The sequence below is a fragment of the Crinia signifera genome, chromosome 9, assembly GCF_055691185.1.
Source record: "Crinia signifera chromosome 9, ASM5569118v1, whole genome shotgun sequence".
Taxonomy (NCBI): domain Eukaryota; kingdom Metazoa; phylum Chordata; class Amphibia; order Anura; family Myobatrachidae; genus Crinia; species Crinia signifera.
In genome coordinates, this window is record NC_139225.1 from 81,073,052 (window position 1) to 81,091,852 (window position 18,801).

The 18,801-nt window shown below is 45.1% G+C and overlaps 1 protein-coding gene across 4 annotated transcripts in view; it reads left to right on the forward strand.

The window, feature by feature from the left end:
• ZC3H12B (zinc finger CCCH-type containing 12B) overlaps positions 1-18,801 on the forward strand; it is a 99,227-nt gene that overhangs the window by 54,271 nt on the left and 26,155 nt on the right. The window contains exons 1-2 of one of the 4 annotated variants that reach the window (XM_083159301.1): positions 10,838-10,974; positions 14,103-14,138. The exons of 2 other annotated variants lie outside the window; for them this stretch is intronic. The gene's annotated coding sequence lies outside the window, so the exon portion shown is untranslated. Of the gene's footprint in view, positions 1-10,811; positions 10,975-14,102; positions 14,139-18,801 lie in introns of those variants that run through there. One more of the 4 variants, XM_083159300.1, reaches the window with a different exon arrangement.

The window sequence follows — 18,801 nt, forward strand, 5'->3', positions numbered from 1 at the left end:
AAAAGCACCCCAAAATCTGTGCCCCAATTTCTCCCGAGTACGGCAATGCCTCACATGTGACCAAAAAATACCAGTTGGGTGCATGGCAGGACTCAAAAGGGAAGGAGTGATTTTTGGATTTTGCAGCTCAGATTCTGGTGGAATTTTGGTGGGTGCTATGTCGCATTAGCAAGACCCCCCAAGCACCAATACAGTGGAACCCCCCCACAAGTGACCCCATTTTGCAAACTACACCCCTCAGGGAATTCATCTAGGGGTATAGTGTACATTTCAAACCCCCAGGGGTTTCACCAATTTTGATACAAGTGGGCAGTGAAAAAGAAAAATTACATTTTTTACACAAAAATGCAGTTCTGGCTCAAAATTTTTCATTTTCAGAAGGTATGAAGGAGAAAAAGCACCCCAAAATCTGTGCCCCAATTTCTCCCGAGTACGGCAATGCCTCACATGTGACCAAAAAATACCAGTTGGGTGCATGGCAGGACTCAGAAGGGAAGGAGTGATTTTTGGATTTTGCAGCACATATTCTGGTGGAATGAATGGTGGGTGCTATGTTGCACCAATACAGTGGAACCCCCCCACAAGTCACCCCATTTTGCAAACTACACCCCTCAGGGAATTCATCTAGGGGTATAGTGTACATTTAAAACCCCCAGGGGTTTCACCAATTTTGATACAAGTGGGCAGTGAAAATGAAAAATTACATTTTTTTACACAAAAATGCAGTTCTGGCTCAAAATTTTTCATTTTCAGAAGGAATGAAGGAGACAAAGCACCCCAAAATCTGTGCCCCAATTTCTCCCGAGTACGGCAATGCCTCATGTGTGACCAAAAAGTGGCAGGACTCAGAAGGGAAGGAGTGATATTTGGATTTTGCAGCACAAATTCTGGTGGAATGATGGTGGGTGCTATGTCGCATTAGCAAGACCCCCAAAGCACCAATACAGTGGAACCCCCCCACAAGTGACCCCATTTTGCAAACTACACCCCTCAGGGAATTCATCTAGGGGTATAGTGTACATTTCAAACCCCCAGGGGTTTCACCAATTTTGATACAAGTGGGCAGTGAACATGAAAAATTACATTTTTTTACACAAAAATGCAGTTCTGGCTCAAAATTTTTCATTTTCACAAGGAATGAAGGAGACAAAGCACCCCAAAATATGTGCCCCAATTTCTCCCGAGTACGGCAATGCCTCACATGTGACCAAAAAATACCAGTTGGGTGCATGGCAGGACTCAGAAGGGAAGGAGTGATTTTTGGATTTTGCGGCTCAGATTCTGGTGGAATGAATGGTGGGTGCTATGTGGCATTAGCAAGACCCCCGAAGCACGGTGAAATTATGAACCTAATATTCCATAGATGTGTGGTATATTTTAAAACACTCCTTTATACATAGGCCGGGTTTGTCGGGGCAAGTGTCACACTGGAAAATAGTTTGCTTTCTTATTCCCTTTTTATAGCAAACTTTGCACCTTTTTTGTGTCCTGCCCTTTTTTCCAGTGGAGGGGATTTCATCAGGAAAATGCTGCCCTGGTACAATACGGGGGCCAGTACTAGAAGTACTGGGGCCCTCTGCCTGCTGGTTCCCAAATATTAGGCCCTTTATGACTTCCTCTTGAAAGTGCATAAATGTCCCCCTCTGGCCGGTAGAACGGAATAGCACGTAAGCGTTATACAGTGCCATCTGGATGATATACACGGCCACCTTCTTGTACCAGATTTTTGTTTTCCGCAGGGCACTGTACGGCTTCAGTACCTGATCTGAAAGATCCACTCCGCCCATGTACCTATTGTAATCCAGGATACAATTAGGTTTGGAGGTGTGGGTACTGGTACCTCGTACAGGGACGGAGGTGGTACTGTCTCCGTGAATTGTTGTCAGTATAAGGACATCCCTCTTGTCCTTATATTTGACCAACAACATATTTTCGGTGCATATTCCCCTGCTTTCACCCCTTCTCATTACTTGGGCAATGTGCGTTTTTGGGAGGCCTCTTTGGTTCTTGCGCACAGTACCGCAAGCTGCTGTACCTCTTGAACCAAGGGCCTTAAACAGGGGGATGCTGGTGTAAAAGTTATCCACATAGAGGTGATAACCTTTATCCAGGAAGGGGTGCACTAAATCCCAGACAATTTTCCCACTAACACCTACGAGGGAGGGGGGGCATTCTGGCGGTTCAATTCTTGAATCCTTCCCTTCATAAACCCTAAACCTGTGGGTGTACCCTGAGGTGCTTTCACACAGTTTGTACATTTTTATGCCATACCTTGCCCTCTTACTGGGAAGGTACTGGCGGAATTTAACCCTTCCTTTAAAATGTATAAGGGACTCGTCGATACAAATAAATTTTTCAGGGATGTACACCTCTTCAAATTTGGCACTGAAATGATCAATGACCGGCCTGACTTTGAATAGCCGGTCAAAGGTGGGATCATCTCTGGGTGGGCACTGTGCATTATCGGTGTAATGTATAAATTTAAGAATTGTCTCAAATCGAGTCCGGGGCATGGCCATACGGTAAAATGGAGTACTGTACAGAACATCTGTACTCCAATATTGCCTAATTTCTGGCTTTTTTACTATGCCCATATGAAACACTAGACCCCAAAACGTCATCATCTCTACTGCATCTACAGGGGTCCACCTAGCAAATGATGACGTGGGGTTTTGAGCAATAAACTGCTGGGCATATAAATTAGTTTGGTCCACCATTAAATTTATAAAATCATCAGAGAAAAATAATTTGAAAAAGTCAATTTCTCTGAGACCTGTGGAATCAAATTGGATTCCTGGCATGGCCAAAAACTCAGGAACCTGGGGCTCAAAATTGTCTGGTGGTGGGGTCCATACGAGATCAATTATTGGGGGGGGGGTCTCAGCTGCTCTACGGGGGCGTCTTTGAGGGGGTCCCTCATCACCAGAGGAGGAAGAGGAGCTTAAGGCGAATCCTTCAAATTCCCCGCTTGCATCACTGGCTGTGTCAGAGTCAGAAGCAAGCAGGGCATATGCCTCCTCCGCTGAATACATTCTCCTGGATGACTGGGAGGACATTTGGGAGGACATTTGGGAGGACATTTGGGATGCCATTTTTATTTTTGTGTTACTGGTAGTGAAATGTTTCAACACGTGTATAGTGTAGGGGGGGGTACAAACTTTATTTCAATCCGGGGGGTATGTAGTGTGTATGTGGTGCAGAAAAAAAAAAAATACTTTATACCAATAAAAAAAAAAAAAATGAAGGGGTTAAAAATAAAAAATTTAAGGGGTTAAAAAAAAAAAAAGGTCCTGCGCCAAAAATTGAGCACAGATGTTGGTCAGTAACGTCTGTCACTGAACAGCGCTCAAAGGCAACAGGAATTTGATCAAAAAAAAAAAAATATAGATCAACCCTGTACCGAAAAAGATGATCAGTGATGTACGTCACTGATCAGCGCACAGCGGCCACAGGACACCCACAAAATCACAGTGTGTGTAAAAAAAAAATTAAAAAAAGACCCCACAGCACACACACAAAAAAAAAAAAGGTGATCAGTGATGCGACACTGATTACCAGTGAGGTGCAGCAGGTGCACAACCTTTGGTGCAACTGACAGGTATATATAAAAAAAAAAAAACCTCTGTACCCCCAAAAAAGTTGCTGATCACCTCAGATATAGTGATCAGCACAAAAGGCGGGGGCAGCAGACAAAAAATTTAGCACTCTCTATCACTCTCTGTCACTATCTCTCTCTATCTCTCTATCTCTCACTATCTATCACTCTATGACACTGCAGCAGCAGCACTGACAGGTATATCTATATATAAAAAAAAACCTGCGCCCCCAAAAAGTTGCTGATCAGTTAATTTATACTGATCAGCACAAAAGGAGGGGGCAGCAGTCAGTTATATCAAAAATATATAGCACAATCTGTCACTATCTCTCTCTATCTCTCTCTCTCTATCTCTCTATAACTATCACACTGCAGCAGCACAAAATATAGCACTCTGTCACTAGGCCTCTCTATCTATCTCTCTCTCTCTATCTCTCTCTATCTATAACTATATCACACTGCAGCAGCACAAAATATAGCACTCTCTGACACTATCTCTCTCTATCTCTCTCTATCTCTCTATAACTATCACACTGCAGCAGCACAAAATATAGCACTCTGTCACTAGGCCTCTCTATCTATCTCTCTCTATCTCTCTATCTATCTCTCTATCTAGCTAGTACACTGCAGCAGCACAATTTCACAGGAAGGCACAAGTAGCAACAGGATCCAGGAAGCAGTGATGAAGCAGCGATCAGCACTCTCTGACACTATCTCTCTCTCTATCTCTCTCTATCTCTCTCTATCTCTCTATCTCTCTATCTATCTCTCTATCTCTCTATCTATCTAGCTAGTACACTGCAGCAGCACAATTTCACAGGAAGGCACAAGTAGTAACAGGATCCAGGAAGCAGTGATGAAGCAGCGATCAGGTAAGTATGGAGCAAGCTATGGATCAAGGTTCTGGTCAGTATGGCGGCAGGGAGGTACGGTGACCGCACTGCACGCTATTCCAGACCGGAATGGCGTCTGCAGTGCAGTCACCGTTAGTTTAAATCCCCCTCCTTGGCTGTGATTGGTCCGTCGGTCCGACGAACCAATCACGGCCTTTGGGGGCGGGCGGGGTGCGGTGGGGTGACACCAGTGTCACCCTTACACCCCGCGGTGATTGGTGCTGTACTTTACAGCACCAATCACCTCTGATCCCGTGTCACCGGCGAACGTTATTCGCCGGTGACACAGGAAAACGCTGTAATTGGCTGTTCACACTGAACAGCCAATCACAGCGATCGCCGACGGGGGGGCGGCATCGCAGCCCCCCCTGGGCATGCACGGACATGTCTGCTGTCAGGGACAGCAGACATGTTGAAACTGTCACCGCGTCTATAGACGCGGTGACAGTTAAATGCCATGACGTACATTTACGCCATGTGTCGGGAAGTACTTCCCGACCATGACGTAAATGTACGTCAAATGTCGGGAAGGGGTTAAATATGGATATGAAAAAGTATTCTACGGTCAATAAGCATTGATGTACATGTAGTGCATTTAATGCATTCATAACCACCATGCTGTTTATTGGTAGCCATTATTAAATCAATGGTGCATTGTGAAGAATCATGCAAAAAACTAATTTGCATGGATTTGATGTTTTGGCTTCATTTCACACTCGAGAAGTTGTGTACCATTGTATTTGTTGAGTCTTGTATGTTGCGAAAGTGGACCAAATTTCTTTGATGGACCTTCCAAATTGAGATGATCTATGTTTGAACTGAGTAAATAAGAACAAAGTTATGAACTTCTTATTGAAAGTCATAGGGGATTATTCAATGTGTGCCGATATATTCCCGACAATCGGAACTATCATCACACACCAATTCAATGCGACCACAGATTGTCAATAACAGAAGCGTATTTGGCCATTTTCTACAATGCAGAGTTACGGTAACTTCTAAAAAAGTTGAATCTGCATAATTTAAAACAACAGCTGCTAAATTGTCCAATCGGCAGCTGTATTTGACAATCCACAGGCTTTCCGACTGTCCAAATATTTCCGATAGTCGGATCCAACCATTGGCAAATTTATGACCGTCGGATAGGTTGCATATGTAGGAAATATCAGCACATATTGAATACCCCCCATAGTGAGTAAAGATTCCTGAAATAAGAAAAATACATAATTTATTGCGGTATGATTAATTTATTGCAACTGCCGTTTCCTTCAATGGAATTCTCCCCCCATGTTTCTGTTATCAGCTGATACCTGCGCTGGATTTGATATGATGTGTTTGTAATCCACACAAATTGTGATTTAGGAAAACATTCCTTTTAGTCTTTTATTCCTTTTGTAAATAGAGCGGTTTTCATGGTCAGTGCATTGATGGTTACAGAGACATCCAGGAAATGTGTATTGTGTAGTTCATGGGTGATTTTACTGAACAGTCTGACTCATTGGTTTCCATTAAAAAAAGTAATATAAACAAAGAGAATCCTCAGTAATGAGCACAGCCAAACAGGGATGTTTCTATAAAGTGCTCTTAACCTTCACAACAATCCTTGCAATATGACAACCTGAATAGTGATTTCTGTAGCAAGGGCTTTATGTATGTTTAAAAATAAAAATCCATATATTTTGGAAATGCAGTCTGTGCAGTGTCGGACTGGGGCATGATGGCCCCCCCAGGGAATACAGTGATACAGGCCCATGCTTAGGGGTGTGGCCTGCCTTTAGAGGAGGTGTGTCCAGCCAGCACAGGGTCTTTGCTAATCACTAGAAGGTGAATGGTCTGGGTCCCTTTATAAATATATTCCATTCATTTATAAATGACCAGTGAGTGTTTAATGACCGTTTCAAGGATTGCTTGCTACCCACTTTGTGGCATCACTTTAGAGAGGGCCTCTTCCTCTTTCAGCATTAATGCCCATAATGCTGCATCTTATACACCAGTAATGCTTGAGGTACTGATCAGGTGGTGCAGAGGATCAAGGCCGGAGCCAGCATCAGTGCGGTGTGGAGAATGGGAGATGTGCTGCAGCAGATTTAGAGAGCTGACCGCTAATGCACTTTTGAAGATGATGATGTCATCTCCAAGCGCCGCCTCCATCTACACTGCGGGGTGGGGGGTGTAAATCCTGGATCCGACCTGGCTTGGATCCTTCCTCCAAATGCCGGGTTGGATCTGGGATTTTTGGTGTAAAAGGGGTATACTGTAGGTAAAAAGTTGTTAAACCATTTCCCAAAGAGAACAGGAAAAGGAGGCATTAGAGCAATCAGATGAATTTGCAAAGCATCATTATGGGGTACAGAGATATAAAGAGCTGGTGCATGACACTCCGCAGTAGGTTCATGGCATATACTGTATGGAGGAATAGAAAAACATGCAGCAATCCCAGAAAGAAACACTAGATGGAGCACCTGGCCTGCAATCTATGTTAGTATAGGCCAAACAATGGTATTAGGGAAGCCAATCCTGGAATTGAAAAATGCTCGCTCCCGGGATTGGCCTCCCTAATAAAAAAAAATGCCCCGGATGCGCAGTCTTATCTTGAAATCCCGTGATTGGAAACTCCAATCCTGAGTTTGAAATCCTGGCGGTTTTGGGACCAAATTCTGGGATCCCACCAATCCTGATTCTGGGATTGGACACCTTTAATGGTATATATCAGGGACAGCTAAGATTGCTGTGTAGCATAATTTAACAGAAAAAGCAGAAAAGAGTACTTAACTTTTTTCCATTATGCTGGGTGAAAAAAAAGTTGAATAAACTGAAACGTTGATGACAGCAGTGGCGTCCCACGTCTGATTCTTTTTATGCGTACAAGTCCCATGAGTGCCTCCAACAAACCCCACCCAAGGGCAAATGCAGGATTTACGAGGGTGGGTTTTCAGATATGTGCTATACATGCTATTCAAGCTTCTGCTGCAGACTGCATGCTTGGACCTGCTTCTGCCGAGTGCCTGTCTGCTGAAATCCCGCAGCACCTGCCCCACCCCCCGTTGCCGGGGTCCCACTACTGTAGTGCTCACCTCTCCCTCCACCATTGCCGTCATCCACCCGCGGCTTCTTCTGAGTACACACCGCTGCTCAGTGACTGCTGCTTTCCTTTGATCTCTGCTGTGCTTTGACGAGCCGCCGGCAGGTTTAAAGCGGCTTCTGTCACTGGGCGGCCCAGAAACAAAAAAAACCTTGGCCTGATGGAAGTTTCTGTGCAACCAGAACCCCCCCTCCGTGCACCACTGCCACCACCCATATATATTGTAAGCTACCTATGTAGGTGTGTTACTACCCAGTTTATTTTATCATTGTTTCCTTTTGTAAAACTGAACGGAATATGCTGCGCTATATAAGAAACTGTAAATAAATATATGTGTGTGTGTGTGTGTAATTGTGACTCTGTGCAGCATTGTATGTATATACAGTATATGTGTGTGACTCTTCGGAGTGCTGCTGAGCAGCAGGTCACAAGTGTGGGATGCTGATGCTGAATTTTCCAGACCACATTAGAGGGAGTGCTACATTTCCTAGCAGCACTGCTGTGTGTGTGACTGCAGCTTTTATATATGTGTGTGACTGTGACTCTGTGCAGCATTGTAAGTGTGTGTGTGACCATTTGCAGCATTGTGTGTTACTATTAGGGTTGGCCTTCGATGGTTGCCATCGATGGCAATTCTGCAACTGGCCATCGATAGTACTAAACTATGCAATGGATGACCATCGATATTTTTACATCTTAATGGTCATCCATTGTGCTTGATTGATTGGGTACTTGTTTCCTAGCACGGCGCCCACGATTTTCAATTGTATGGCATCTTATGCATTGTATCGCATCACATGCCATATAGCCGCATGCGATTCAATGCGATTTTGGCCCCCTATATGATTTTTAGTTTTATAAACACCGTATGAACGCCAACCCGAAGCGTGGCGAGCGCAGCGGTACGCGTCCTCCGACCTTTTCATACCCCCACTATCCACGTTGGCATGGAGTTGAATTTAGATAGCGTGGCGAGCCACCGAGCCCAAAGCGTGGCAAGCAGACGTGTATAACTTTACATGTATTCCGCATGCGCTCACCACGCTTCGGGCTCTGTGGCTCGCTGCGCTCCCCACACGATCTAAGATCAACTCCATACCGACGTGGATAGTGGGGGTATGAAAAGGTCGGAGGACGCGTACCGCCGACCCTCGCGGGCTCGCTGCGCTCGCCACGCTTCGGGTTGGCATTGATACTGGGGGTGGCGTGGGGGTGCTTTTATACAATTAATAATCTTATAGGGGGTCCATTTAACATTAAAAACACCCATTAGGGTGCTTATACAATTTAAAATCGTATACGGCATACAATGCGATGGTATACGATTTTAAATTGTATAACATCGGGTGCCATCGCGCAACATCGGATCGCATCACATACCATTGTAAGGCTTATGGTATACGATGCGATGGGCGCCGTGCTAGGAAGCAAGTACCATTGATTGGCCTGTAGGCCAATCAAAACACGGGGGGCGGGGGGTGTCCCGGCACTTTTGAAAAAAATAAAATAAGAAGCAAAACATTGTTTTGCTGTTCCATCAATGGAGGGAAACCATCTGGTTCTCCTACATTGATGGCAAAAGTATTCAACATCGGCCATGAACCATCGATGATTTCAAATCATCGATGGCCATCCCTAGTTACTATGACTTTTTGCAGTGTTCTTTCTGAACGTGCACGCATATGTAAAGGCCCCCATACATGAGCCCGACTTGTCCTAGGGGCAAGTCGGACCTGATTTCCCCTGTAGCTCCCCGGGAGGGGGACACACGATTAGGCACTTGATGTGCCAAATTTTGCATATGATAAATCTCATGGATTTATCAAATGCAGTCCCCCGGGAGCTGCAGGGTGAAGGCCGGGTGGGGGACGCTGGGCAGGGAACAGCTGGGCAGGGTAAACTGACAAATTGTCAGCAGGCGGGGGACACTGTGATCTGGGCATGGGGAGAGGCTGGCAGGGGCAGTGTACACATAGGCAGCGGGGGGATGCCAGTGTACCGGCGAGGGGTACAGCTCACGTGCTGGAAACGGGCAGGAGGACCAGGCAGGCAGCCGCAGCTGCAAGGAACTAGAAAGAAAACCTTAATACAAAGAATGGGGAGCCAGTGATTGGCTGAGAGCTCTCTCAGCCAATTGCTGAGAGAGCTCTCAGCCAATCACTGCCTTCCCATTCGTTTTTATTGACGCTGCGGCTGCCTGGTCCTCCTGCCCAGCACGTGAGCTGTTCTTCTCGCCGGTTCACCGGTGTCCCCCCGCCCGCTGTCTGTGTGTCAGCTGCCCCTGCCAGCCTCTCCCCATGCCCGGCGTCCCCCGCTGTCTGTGTCAGCTGCCCATTCCAGCCTCTCCCCATGCCCGTCGTCCCCCACCCGCTGACCCTGCCCGGAGACTGCACATAAGATTTAGGAAATCTTATGTGCAGCCGGTGCGACTGCCCGACTCCGATCCGATGCGCACGGGACCGCTCATCGGGTCGGACAGGGTGTCAAAATATGCGATTTGGGACGATTTCACGGTCCGATTCATCCGAATAGGGTGAAATCGGGCCCAAATCGCATAGTGTATGGGGGCCTTAAGAGCACTTTTACACATGTGTGCACGTTCCACATCATTCGATGGTCGCCGACCATCGAATGATGTGGGTGTTCCCCTGCATGCTGCGAATGGATGTTTATGTAAAAACCTGTTTAAAACTGTAAAAAAAAAAATTTTATATAACGTAGTGGATAGTAAAATGGACCCCCTAGCAACGAGCATGTTACTCCCCCTAGCAACTAACAACTAAGCCCCGGGGCAATGAGCTACACCACTGGTTTATGCCCAATGCCAAACTGTTTGGCCATCGATAGGACAGCGCCAGATGGTTTCCCTCTATCGATGGCACATAAAAAAAAAAATTCTCCCTCCCCATGGAGCTGGGACATAGGCCATTCACTGAAATAACAGGAATGATCATCGTTGGTCAAACCACGGATGGTCTCTCGTTCACCCATCGATGGTCATTCCCCTGTTTTGTCAGTGATGGTGGCAACCATCAATAGTGACCATAGTATACCCAGTCTGTGGAGCGTTGTATGTATGTATTATGTACGTAGGGATGTATGTGTGACTGCACTGCCGCGATGTGTGTGTGAGTTTGTGCAGCGTTGTATGTGTATGTATGTGTATGTGTGTGACTCTCCGGGGTGCTGCTGCTGATCAGCAGGTCACGAGTATGTGCGTTGTTGCTGCTGCTGAATTTCCCAGGCCGCGTCAGAGGGGGCGGGGCCGGGACAGAGGGAATGTACAGTGATACCAGTGTCCTAGCAGCAATGCGCGGCGGAACTACATCCCAGATACTATCACCCCTGCCTTGCTTGCTGTGTCCACTCCAGTGCCCTCCGCGCTCAACAGCAGCAGTCTACAGGTAATGTATACAGTGGTGTGCGCGGCAGCACGGCCTGGAGGAAGCGACGTCTGTATGAGTGGGGGTGTCTACTAGTACATATATTATTCATTGTTGGTGCGCATAGGAAGCGATATATTTAAACTACAGTACTTTATTTGGGTGACTATTGCCCTGTCTGTGTGCTGAGGCGTGGGTAACATTACTTCCTACTAGCAATGTGGTTTGTGCTGTGTGTAGCGGGTACTGTACTACTGTAGGGAACTTCAATGTACACAGAATCTATGGGTGATGATCTGCTGTGTTACAGCTGCGATTGGGCAATGCCTTCTGACAGGTTGCAGCAGCGCTGGTACAGGCGCTGTACACTCAGTAGCAGGAAACATTTCCCTATAAATGAAACCAGGAAAAAGCTCTATTTTTTTCCCTTCTCGTATACACAGTTTTGCATCAGAATGACTGGACTGTAGAGAACACCATTGTAATCTGTCATTCGACATTAACCTTTTGTGTTGCATCACAGTGACAAATGGCAAGTCACTGATTCCCAGGAGGAAAGTTTGCAGAGCACAGCGAACCTAAACTTCAGCATGTAGGAATATATTATTTCAGATAGTAATGGATTGTAGGGGACTGTCACCATGTAGTCTGATAGATTTGCTTTAATATATAGTGCCTTTTAGTGACCAGGTTCCCTCGAGTCCCTAGAGTGATCTCTCATGTCTCATCTCTATACAGATCATCTCTACTTCTGTGCAGACCAATACCCTGTCACATCTCACTTCAGGTGCCCATACGCGGTGCAATAACTCTGTGCTTTTTGAACTGGATTGCATTGCATACTTTATGTGCTGTGCACGGGAGTGCGCATCTCATTGCACTGCCTGTCACTCCGTATATGGGCACCTTCATTATTATTTATTATTATGATTATTATTATTCTTTATTTATATGTAGCCACAAGGGAACCGCAGCACCAAATTACAGAGTACTTAAACAAATAAGCAAAACAGTGACTTTCCAGTTGAATACATTACAATACAAGACAAGTACAGTGTACATAACCATAGCAGCAGAGGCCACTGGAATGAATAGCTGCTTAGTAGAAAATCCCAGGATCGAAGATGGTTTTATTGAGAGAAGTAAAAGCACATGAGAAAAGAGGGCCCTGCTCGTGGGAGCTTACATTCTAAAGGGGAGGGGCAAACAGACGGGGTGACACAGACTGGGTAGACAGTGAGCATGGAACAGAGGGTAAGGATGAGATTTGGCGAAGTGGGCCTTGAGGGCCCGTTTGAAGTTTTGTAGAGAACTAGAGAATTCCAGAAAAAGAGAGCAGTATGCGAAAGTCTTGGAGGGAGGATTGGGATGAATTAACCAGTAAGCAGAAGAGGTGTCGTGCATTAGCGGAGTGAAGAGGACAAGCGGTAGTGTAAAGAGAGATAAGGTCAGAGATGTAAATGGAAGAGGAGTGGGCTGCAGCATTGAGGATAGATTGGAGTAGAGGGAGACGTTTGTCAGTGATGCCACATAAGAGGAGACTACAGTACAGTCTGGAGATGACCAGGGAGTGGATAAGGGTCTTGGTAGCATTCTGAGTGAAAAAGGGTCTAATACAAAAAATACTTTTGAGATTAATATGGCAGCTTTGTGAGAGGTGCTGAATGTGTGGTGTGGAAGGACGCAAGGATTACTCCAAGGGTCTAGAAGAAAGCAAAGTGCCATAAGTAGATTGTGGGAGATGGTAAGATAAGCTCAGTGTTAAGGTCCGTATGCACTGAACAATATGCGGCACTGCCATATCGTTAACTATATTAGTGCTGCGGGAAAAAAACGACCGGTAGGTGATCACTGAACAATATCGTTAACAAACTCATTCAGTGCTGTCACTGGGACCTCCACCAAATATCCAGGCACTGATGATATCATCAGATTGGACTGCATGGCCAAACAATAAGGCATATCATTAACGATATGCGGGTGTGCGCATCGTTAATGATGTACTGGGTACACACTAAACTATATGCTCGATTATATCGTTATTGTGGACATCATTCAGAAAAATCGTATAGTGTGTACCCTGCTTTAGACATACTAAATTTAAGAATGCGCTGGGACATCCAAGAAAAGGGAGCAGAGGGATAGTTGGAGTTGCAAGTGAGGGAAACAGGGGTCAGGGGTGGATAGATAGATAGATTTTAATATCAGCATAAAGTTGATTTTGGAAGACAAAAGAGCTCATGAGTTCACCTGAAGAGGACCAAGAACAGAACCTTGTGGGACATTTAGACTGTGAGGAAATGAGGTTCTTGGCACTGTCAAGTCATTCCTGTACACAGCATGTAATTGGGTATTACCCAGCAGAATGATTGCACAGGGTAAATTAAGCAAATATGTATATAACTAGTAAGCCCTACAACTGTTGGGGAAATAGCGTTCTAATAATAACTGTATAGGAATATTAATGGTGCCTGCAGCCCTCTGCACAGGGTAACAATAGTCTGTGCAGAACAGAATGCATTCTACAGTTAAGGCCCATACACGCTAGTTGATTTTGAGCTTGAAGTAGCTCAGTTTTACTGTTTTGAGCTACTTTAAGCTCAAAATCTTCTAGTGTGTATGGCCGGCCAGCTGATAGAACCACTTTCCACAGTCTCCTACTGTGTAAAGTCGTTCGCCCCCCTCGAAAATTGCTGGGCCAGGTGAAAATCTCTCGGTGTGTATGAACCTTAAGAGTCATTGCACAGAACAGAAAAGACATCAATTACCATTACTTATATTACAATTTTTTTATTTCTGTGTGATCGAAAGTATTGTGACACGTCGTATCACAGTCTGGTATGGGAACTGAACGGCTATGGAGTGGAAGTCAATTCAGCGGGTGGTCAAATTGGTGCAAAGGATAATAGGAACTCCTCTCCCAGCCATAGAGGACATACAGAGAAAGCGCTGCTTGCGTTGGGCGCATAATATTTTAAAGGATAGTGCTCATCCGGCTAATGGATTGTTTGTATTATTGCCTTCGGGTAGGCGTTTTAGTAGTATTAGGAGTAGGAAGAATAGGGCTATTTTAGAATGGAATGTTACTTTTGGCTGATGGGAGGTTGGACATTGTGACTTAGTATTTATTGTTGTACTCTGTATTTCAGATGGATGACTCAATTTTGGTGCCCTGATGTATTGGGGTAATGACAATAAAGTTGAATCTCATCTCATCTCAACAGCAATGCAATGAAGGGCCCAATCTCTTTGATGCTCTCCAGCCTGCACCTATATACCCATTTTGCAACAAAATCTTGGATCTGATCAGGTATTTGGAACACGTTTCCAATCCAGGTCAGATCCGAGATTAACCACGTTTACACTGTGCTGCACACTACACACAGATGCAGTGTCTTCAATGCCGGCACTTGGAGATGACCTCTCCAAACGCCGGGAAGTCTGCCTGCCCAGGACCCCCGGGGCACAGCAAGCTCAGGACTCAGGAAAGCTGCTGTGCTGCGCCAACCTCTGTCTGTGCCTTTCCATCCTCCGCCCATGAGATAAATGGACATCACACGCAGACATCCAATTATGTCCTTCCCGACTCCGATGCTGTCTGCAGAGTACAGCAGACAGCAGCGGCGGTTGCATGTGCCCTGTCCCAACCTCCGTACTGACCCCAGGATGCTGTGGTTGGAAGGGATGCGCTCTCCCCCATTGATGTAAAAGGGTTCTGGGTCAGATGACTTGGGTTATTCATTTACTCCTACCCCTGAACACGTTTCTCACCTGTGTTCAACCTGCCACATTTCCTGGTTTGGATTGTGGGTCATTTTTAAGGGGCTCATTTACACTGATGCCTGACTCGGCTTAAATAGGCAATAACACGGGAAATTGCTGGAGTAAAAGGGGGTTGGGATCATTTGGTCTACAGCATGATGGTCGGCAGTCATTAGGTTGACACCATTAGGTCGACATCTGAAAAGGTCGACATGGGTCTATGTCGACATAGGGAAAGGTCATTAGTTCGACAGGTTGTTAGTTCGACAATGTCTATGTCGACATTCAAAAGGTCGACATGGGGTTTTTCACTGTTTTTTTTTTACCTGTCAACACATTCAACATGGACACAGTTTAAAGTGCACCGCATCCCCTCGCTGCACTCACAATGCGTCGGGCACGGTGCCTCGCTGCGCTCAGCACACTATTTTATTCTCCCCCCATGCCCTAGTGGATGGTAGGGCATGAAATACCGCCTGTCGGCTCAAAAAACAGTGAAAACACCCATGTCGACCTAGACATTGTCGAACTAACGACCTGTCGAACTAATGACCTTTCGACCTAGACCCATGTCGACCTTTTCCCATGTCGACCTAATGGTGTCAACCTATTGACTGTCGACCATCATGCTGTAGACCAAATGACCGTATCCCAGTAAAAGGGGTAATACTCTGCAACCCAGCATTTCAACCTGGGTTGTAAGAAGGGTTTAACTTGGGTCACCCAATGTATAATGGGTGACCCGGTTCCAATATAAAAAGGTGTGACCTGGGTTCAAAATCCCAGGTCCGACCTGGGTTAGCAATGTTGAAACGGAATAAAGGAATCATGACATTGTTTAATCCAGCACACCTAGATATTAGGACATTGATATGGGCATTTTTGCACTACACAACAATTGCACATTATAGAAGAGAGCGCTAGTACTTAGCATGGGGTGTGTATGATTAACTAAGTCATGCAGGTAATTGTTCATGCAGTGTTTGGACTAAGGGCCTGATTCAGGCCTGCTCGCTAGGCTGCATATATTTGGAACCGAGCGAACAGGTTAACACCGCCCTGCCGGACGGATCTCCTCGAACCCTTTAAAACACATTTCGAAATAACATGGCAAATTGACATCCTCTCCGTCAAACCCCTTCGCCGTCCCCTCGCTGTATGCAATGTTAGGGCCAAATACCATGACAGAATGGCGAGGATCCCCTTAAACTGTGAGGTTTGCTGCAAATGCATCCGCCATATTTTGTGGGAGCCGCGATTTTTAATAGTCACACTCGCCGTTTCCACATCGCCTCACGGAACAGGCAAGGTGGAAACATACACAAGATATAGATAGAAGCAGCACTCAAGAAGACAAATAATATGCAACAATAATTGGCTGGTTAATATGGCAATGTTTCAGTGCCCTATTTAATAACGCAGCACTTTCGTCAAGGCATTTTACGGGCTCAGCTGCTGTTGCCCTACCCCCTCCACTCCGGCGATCGTAGGCTGGAGCTCCCCTGCCGCCATTTGCAGCAGTGACGTACGCGGCAGGCTTGGGGAGGGTCAGGGGGGACTCGGGAGCGCTCAGTAGTTCAGGCGCCCGAGTCCTCCCGAGCTGCCGCGAACATTCCCCGGCAGGGAAGCTCTGGCGCGGAAGTGAGGGGGGGGGTGCCTTCCTGCATCCTGTGGTGGGTTTTGCTGGGGCAGGACAAACCTGCCTTGGTAGGTTTGTCCTGCCCCAGCAAAACCCACCAATCAAGGGGTTAACCAGTCAATTATTGTTACATATTATTCGTCCTCTGGAGCGCTGCTTCTATCTATATCTTGTATCTACTGGGGCTAAATCTCATCTGTAGCGGGCACCCCGGGCAGTTGTTTCAAGTAAGTTCAGAGAGCCGTGATTGTCTACCTTTTTTTTTTATTTCTGCAGCCAAGAAAATGATTGGCTGCATTTCGCAACACTACCAGTTTTCATTTTTAGAAGCTTTAATAAATGTACCCCTAACTGACATGGCAAATTAAGCTCATAGTTGGTTGTTTAGCAGTTTTAAGAATGTGTCGTATGGAAATTGGCCACACCAAATAAAACAAAAAAACTCCTACAGTATTTGTTTCCTCCCAAACATGACTGGCACTGGATTACAATGGCTGTTATTAAACCCAGGACTTTGTGTGCTACAGGGAATTAAATTCACAGTGATTATAAGAACATAAAAGATGTTTACACATGGACAAATAAAGCTAAACTTTTCAATACTGAGGGCATGTTTGAGGAAGCCACAGGTCTTAAAACCTAGTGCTGCCCAGTATGGATTAAAATAGTATACTTCCTTGTTCACGTAACGCCGCCTGCTTCCACTAAGTGGAATGAGGAATTTTTGCATCACATGGCACAATGACAAGTTGTGCTTATTGCCACCCGTATTACCAATATAAAGTGTCCAAAACATTGTTGTCCAAATTTTAGATACTAATGGTGTGTACACACTTGTACAATTTAGACTATATTACAATTTAGACTATCTGCATACAATCTGCACTATATAGTCTATGCAGCCAAGACTTTCTGGCTGCGATTCGGGATCGCAAGGGTTAAAACCCATGCGATCTGCATGCGATCCAGATGAGATTTTGACTATATAGTCAAAATCTCATGCACATTGTACAAGTGTGTACATACCATTAGGGTGAGATTTAATAGGATGAGAGATTTAGAAAGTGAGAGATTTGGTAAAAAAAAATAAGAATTTTTAAAGCGGTTTTGCAGTGTAAATGATTGCCGCTTTAAAAAATCTGGAGATTTCTTACCAAATCTCTCACTTTCTGAATCTCTCATCCTTTTAAATGTCCTACTAAATATTTTGCTGAGCTTCCCTATTAATACCCCTTTCACATCGCACCTGATTACCAGGTACAAACCAGTTTCTTGCTGGTTCGACCCGGTATTTAGTGTAATGTGAAAGGGGTTACCGGGTCCCGCAAACAGGTAGCAGCACAGCTATATGGTAAAGAAGAAGGGTTCTTACTGGTTTGTTGCTGTGCAGTGTGAAGGGGTTAAATGAGTGGAGCGAACAGTTTCCCGTTCACACTATGGAGGAGGCAGCGCCGGTGCACTGCCTCGCTCCTCGATGATGTCAGTGAACTGCCAATATTGCTGGTTCGCTGTTGCAGTGTAAACAGACCGCACATGCAGGGTTGCACCGGCACTGAACTGGTTAAAAGTCCTGGTACGACCCTGCATTTGCGTTCTGAAAGCAGCATTAGTTACACTTGCTAAAAGCAGTGCTCATGACGTTTTTTGCAAACAAACAATATGTGAGCGAGTTTATTTTATATTTATTTTTATTAGATAATAATTTTGGAGTGGAGACCTTAAGATACCCCTTTCACATTACAGCTAAAACACGGTATGTTGCTGATTTTGAAGGGGTTTAAAAAGTTTCTAGCTGTAATGTGAAAGGTCCAGTAGCTCTTTCTTTTTGTGTTACTTAAGGTAAGGGTGGTGCTTTTTGTCTAGTATGTTTATTTTGAACATTACTAGAAATGCTATAATTTTGTAGTAGAAAGAAATGCATTCTGCTTTGCACAACCAAAATCTATTTTAACATTCCAAAGTAGGGATGGCCATCAACTGTGCAAATACAATTTGCAATTGTCCTATAAATTGAATCCGTACAGTCTCCCTGTGCATCTCAGGGTAATCAATTGGTGCTGATTTTTTGCCAATGCAATAAAATTGCACTTTTCAACGTTTTAGGGCGAAATTCGATTCGCTATATACAATTAAAGTGTACATTTTTGGTATATGTGAAAAATTTGGCTCGGGTGAAAAACATGTGGTTCGGAGAAAATGCCCACATTTGAATATAATAGCAGCACATACTTTTTGAGATGTGTGTGGGAGCACAAATCTCATTGCACCCAGCAATTGTACTGTGTATGGGCACCTTTAGTATCATATTTACTAATTATTGGCTTTTGGACCTAATGTTTATAATTTCTTATTGCCGCTATTTCCGACAATAAAAAATTAACATTCACCCGAATGTACTAAAAATCACATCCAGGGCAGCACATCCCTGCAATATATAAGAAGTGAAA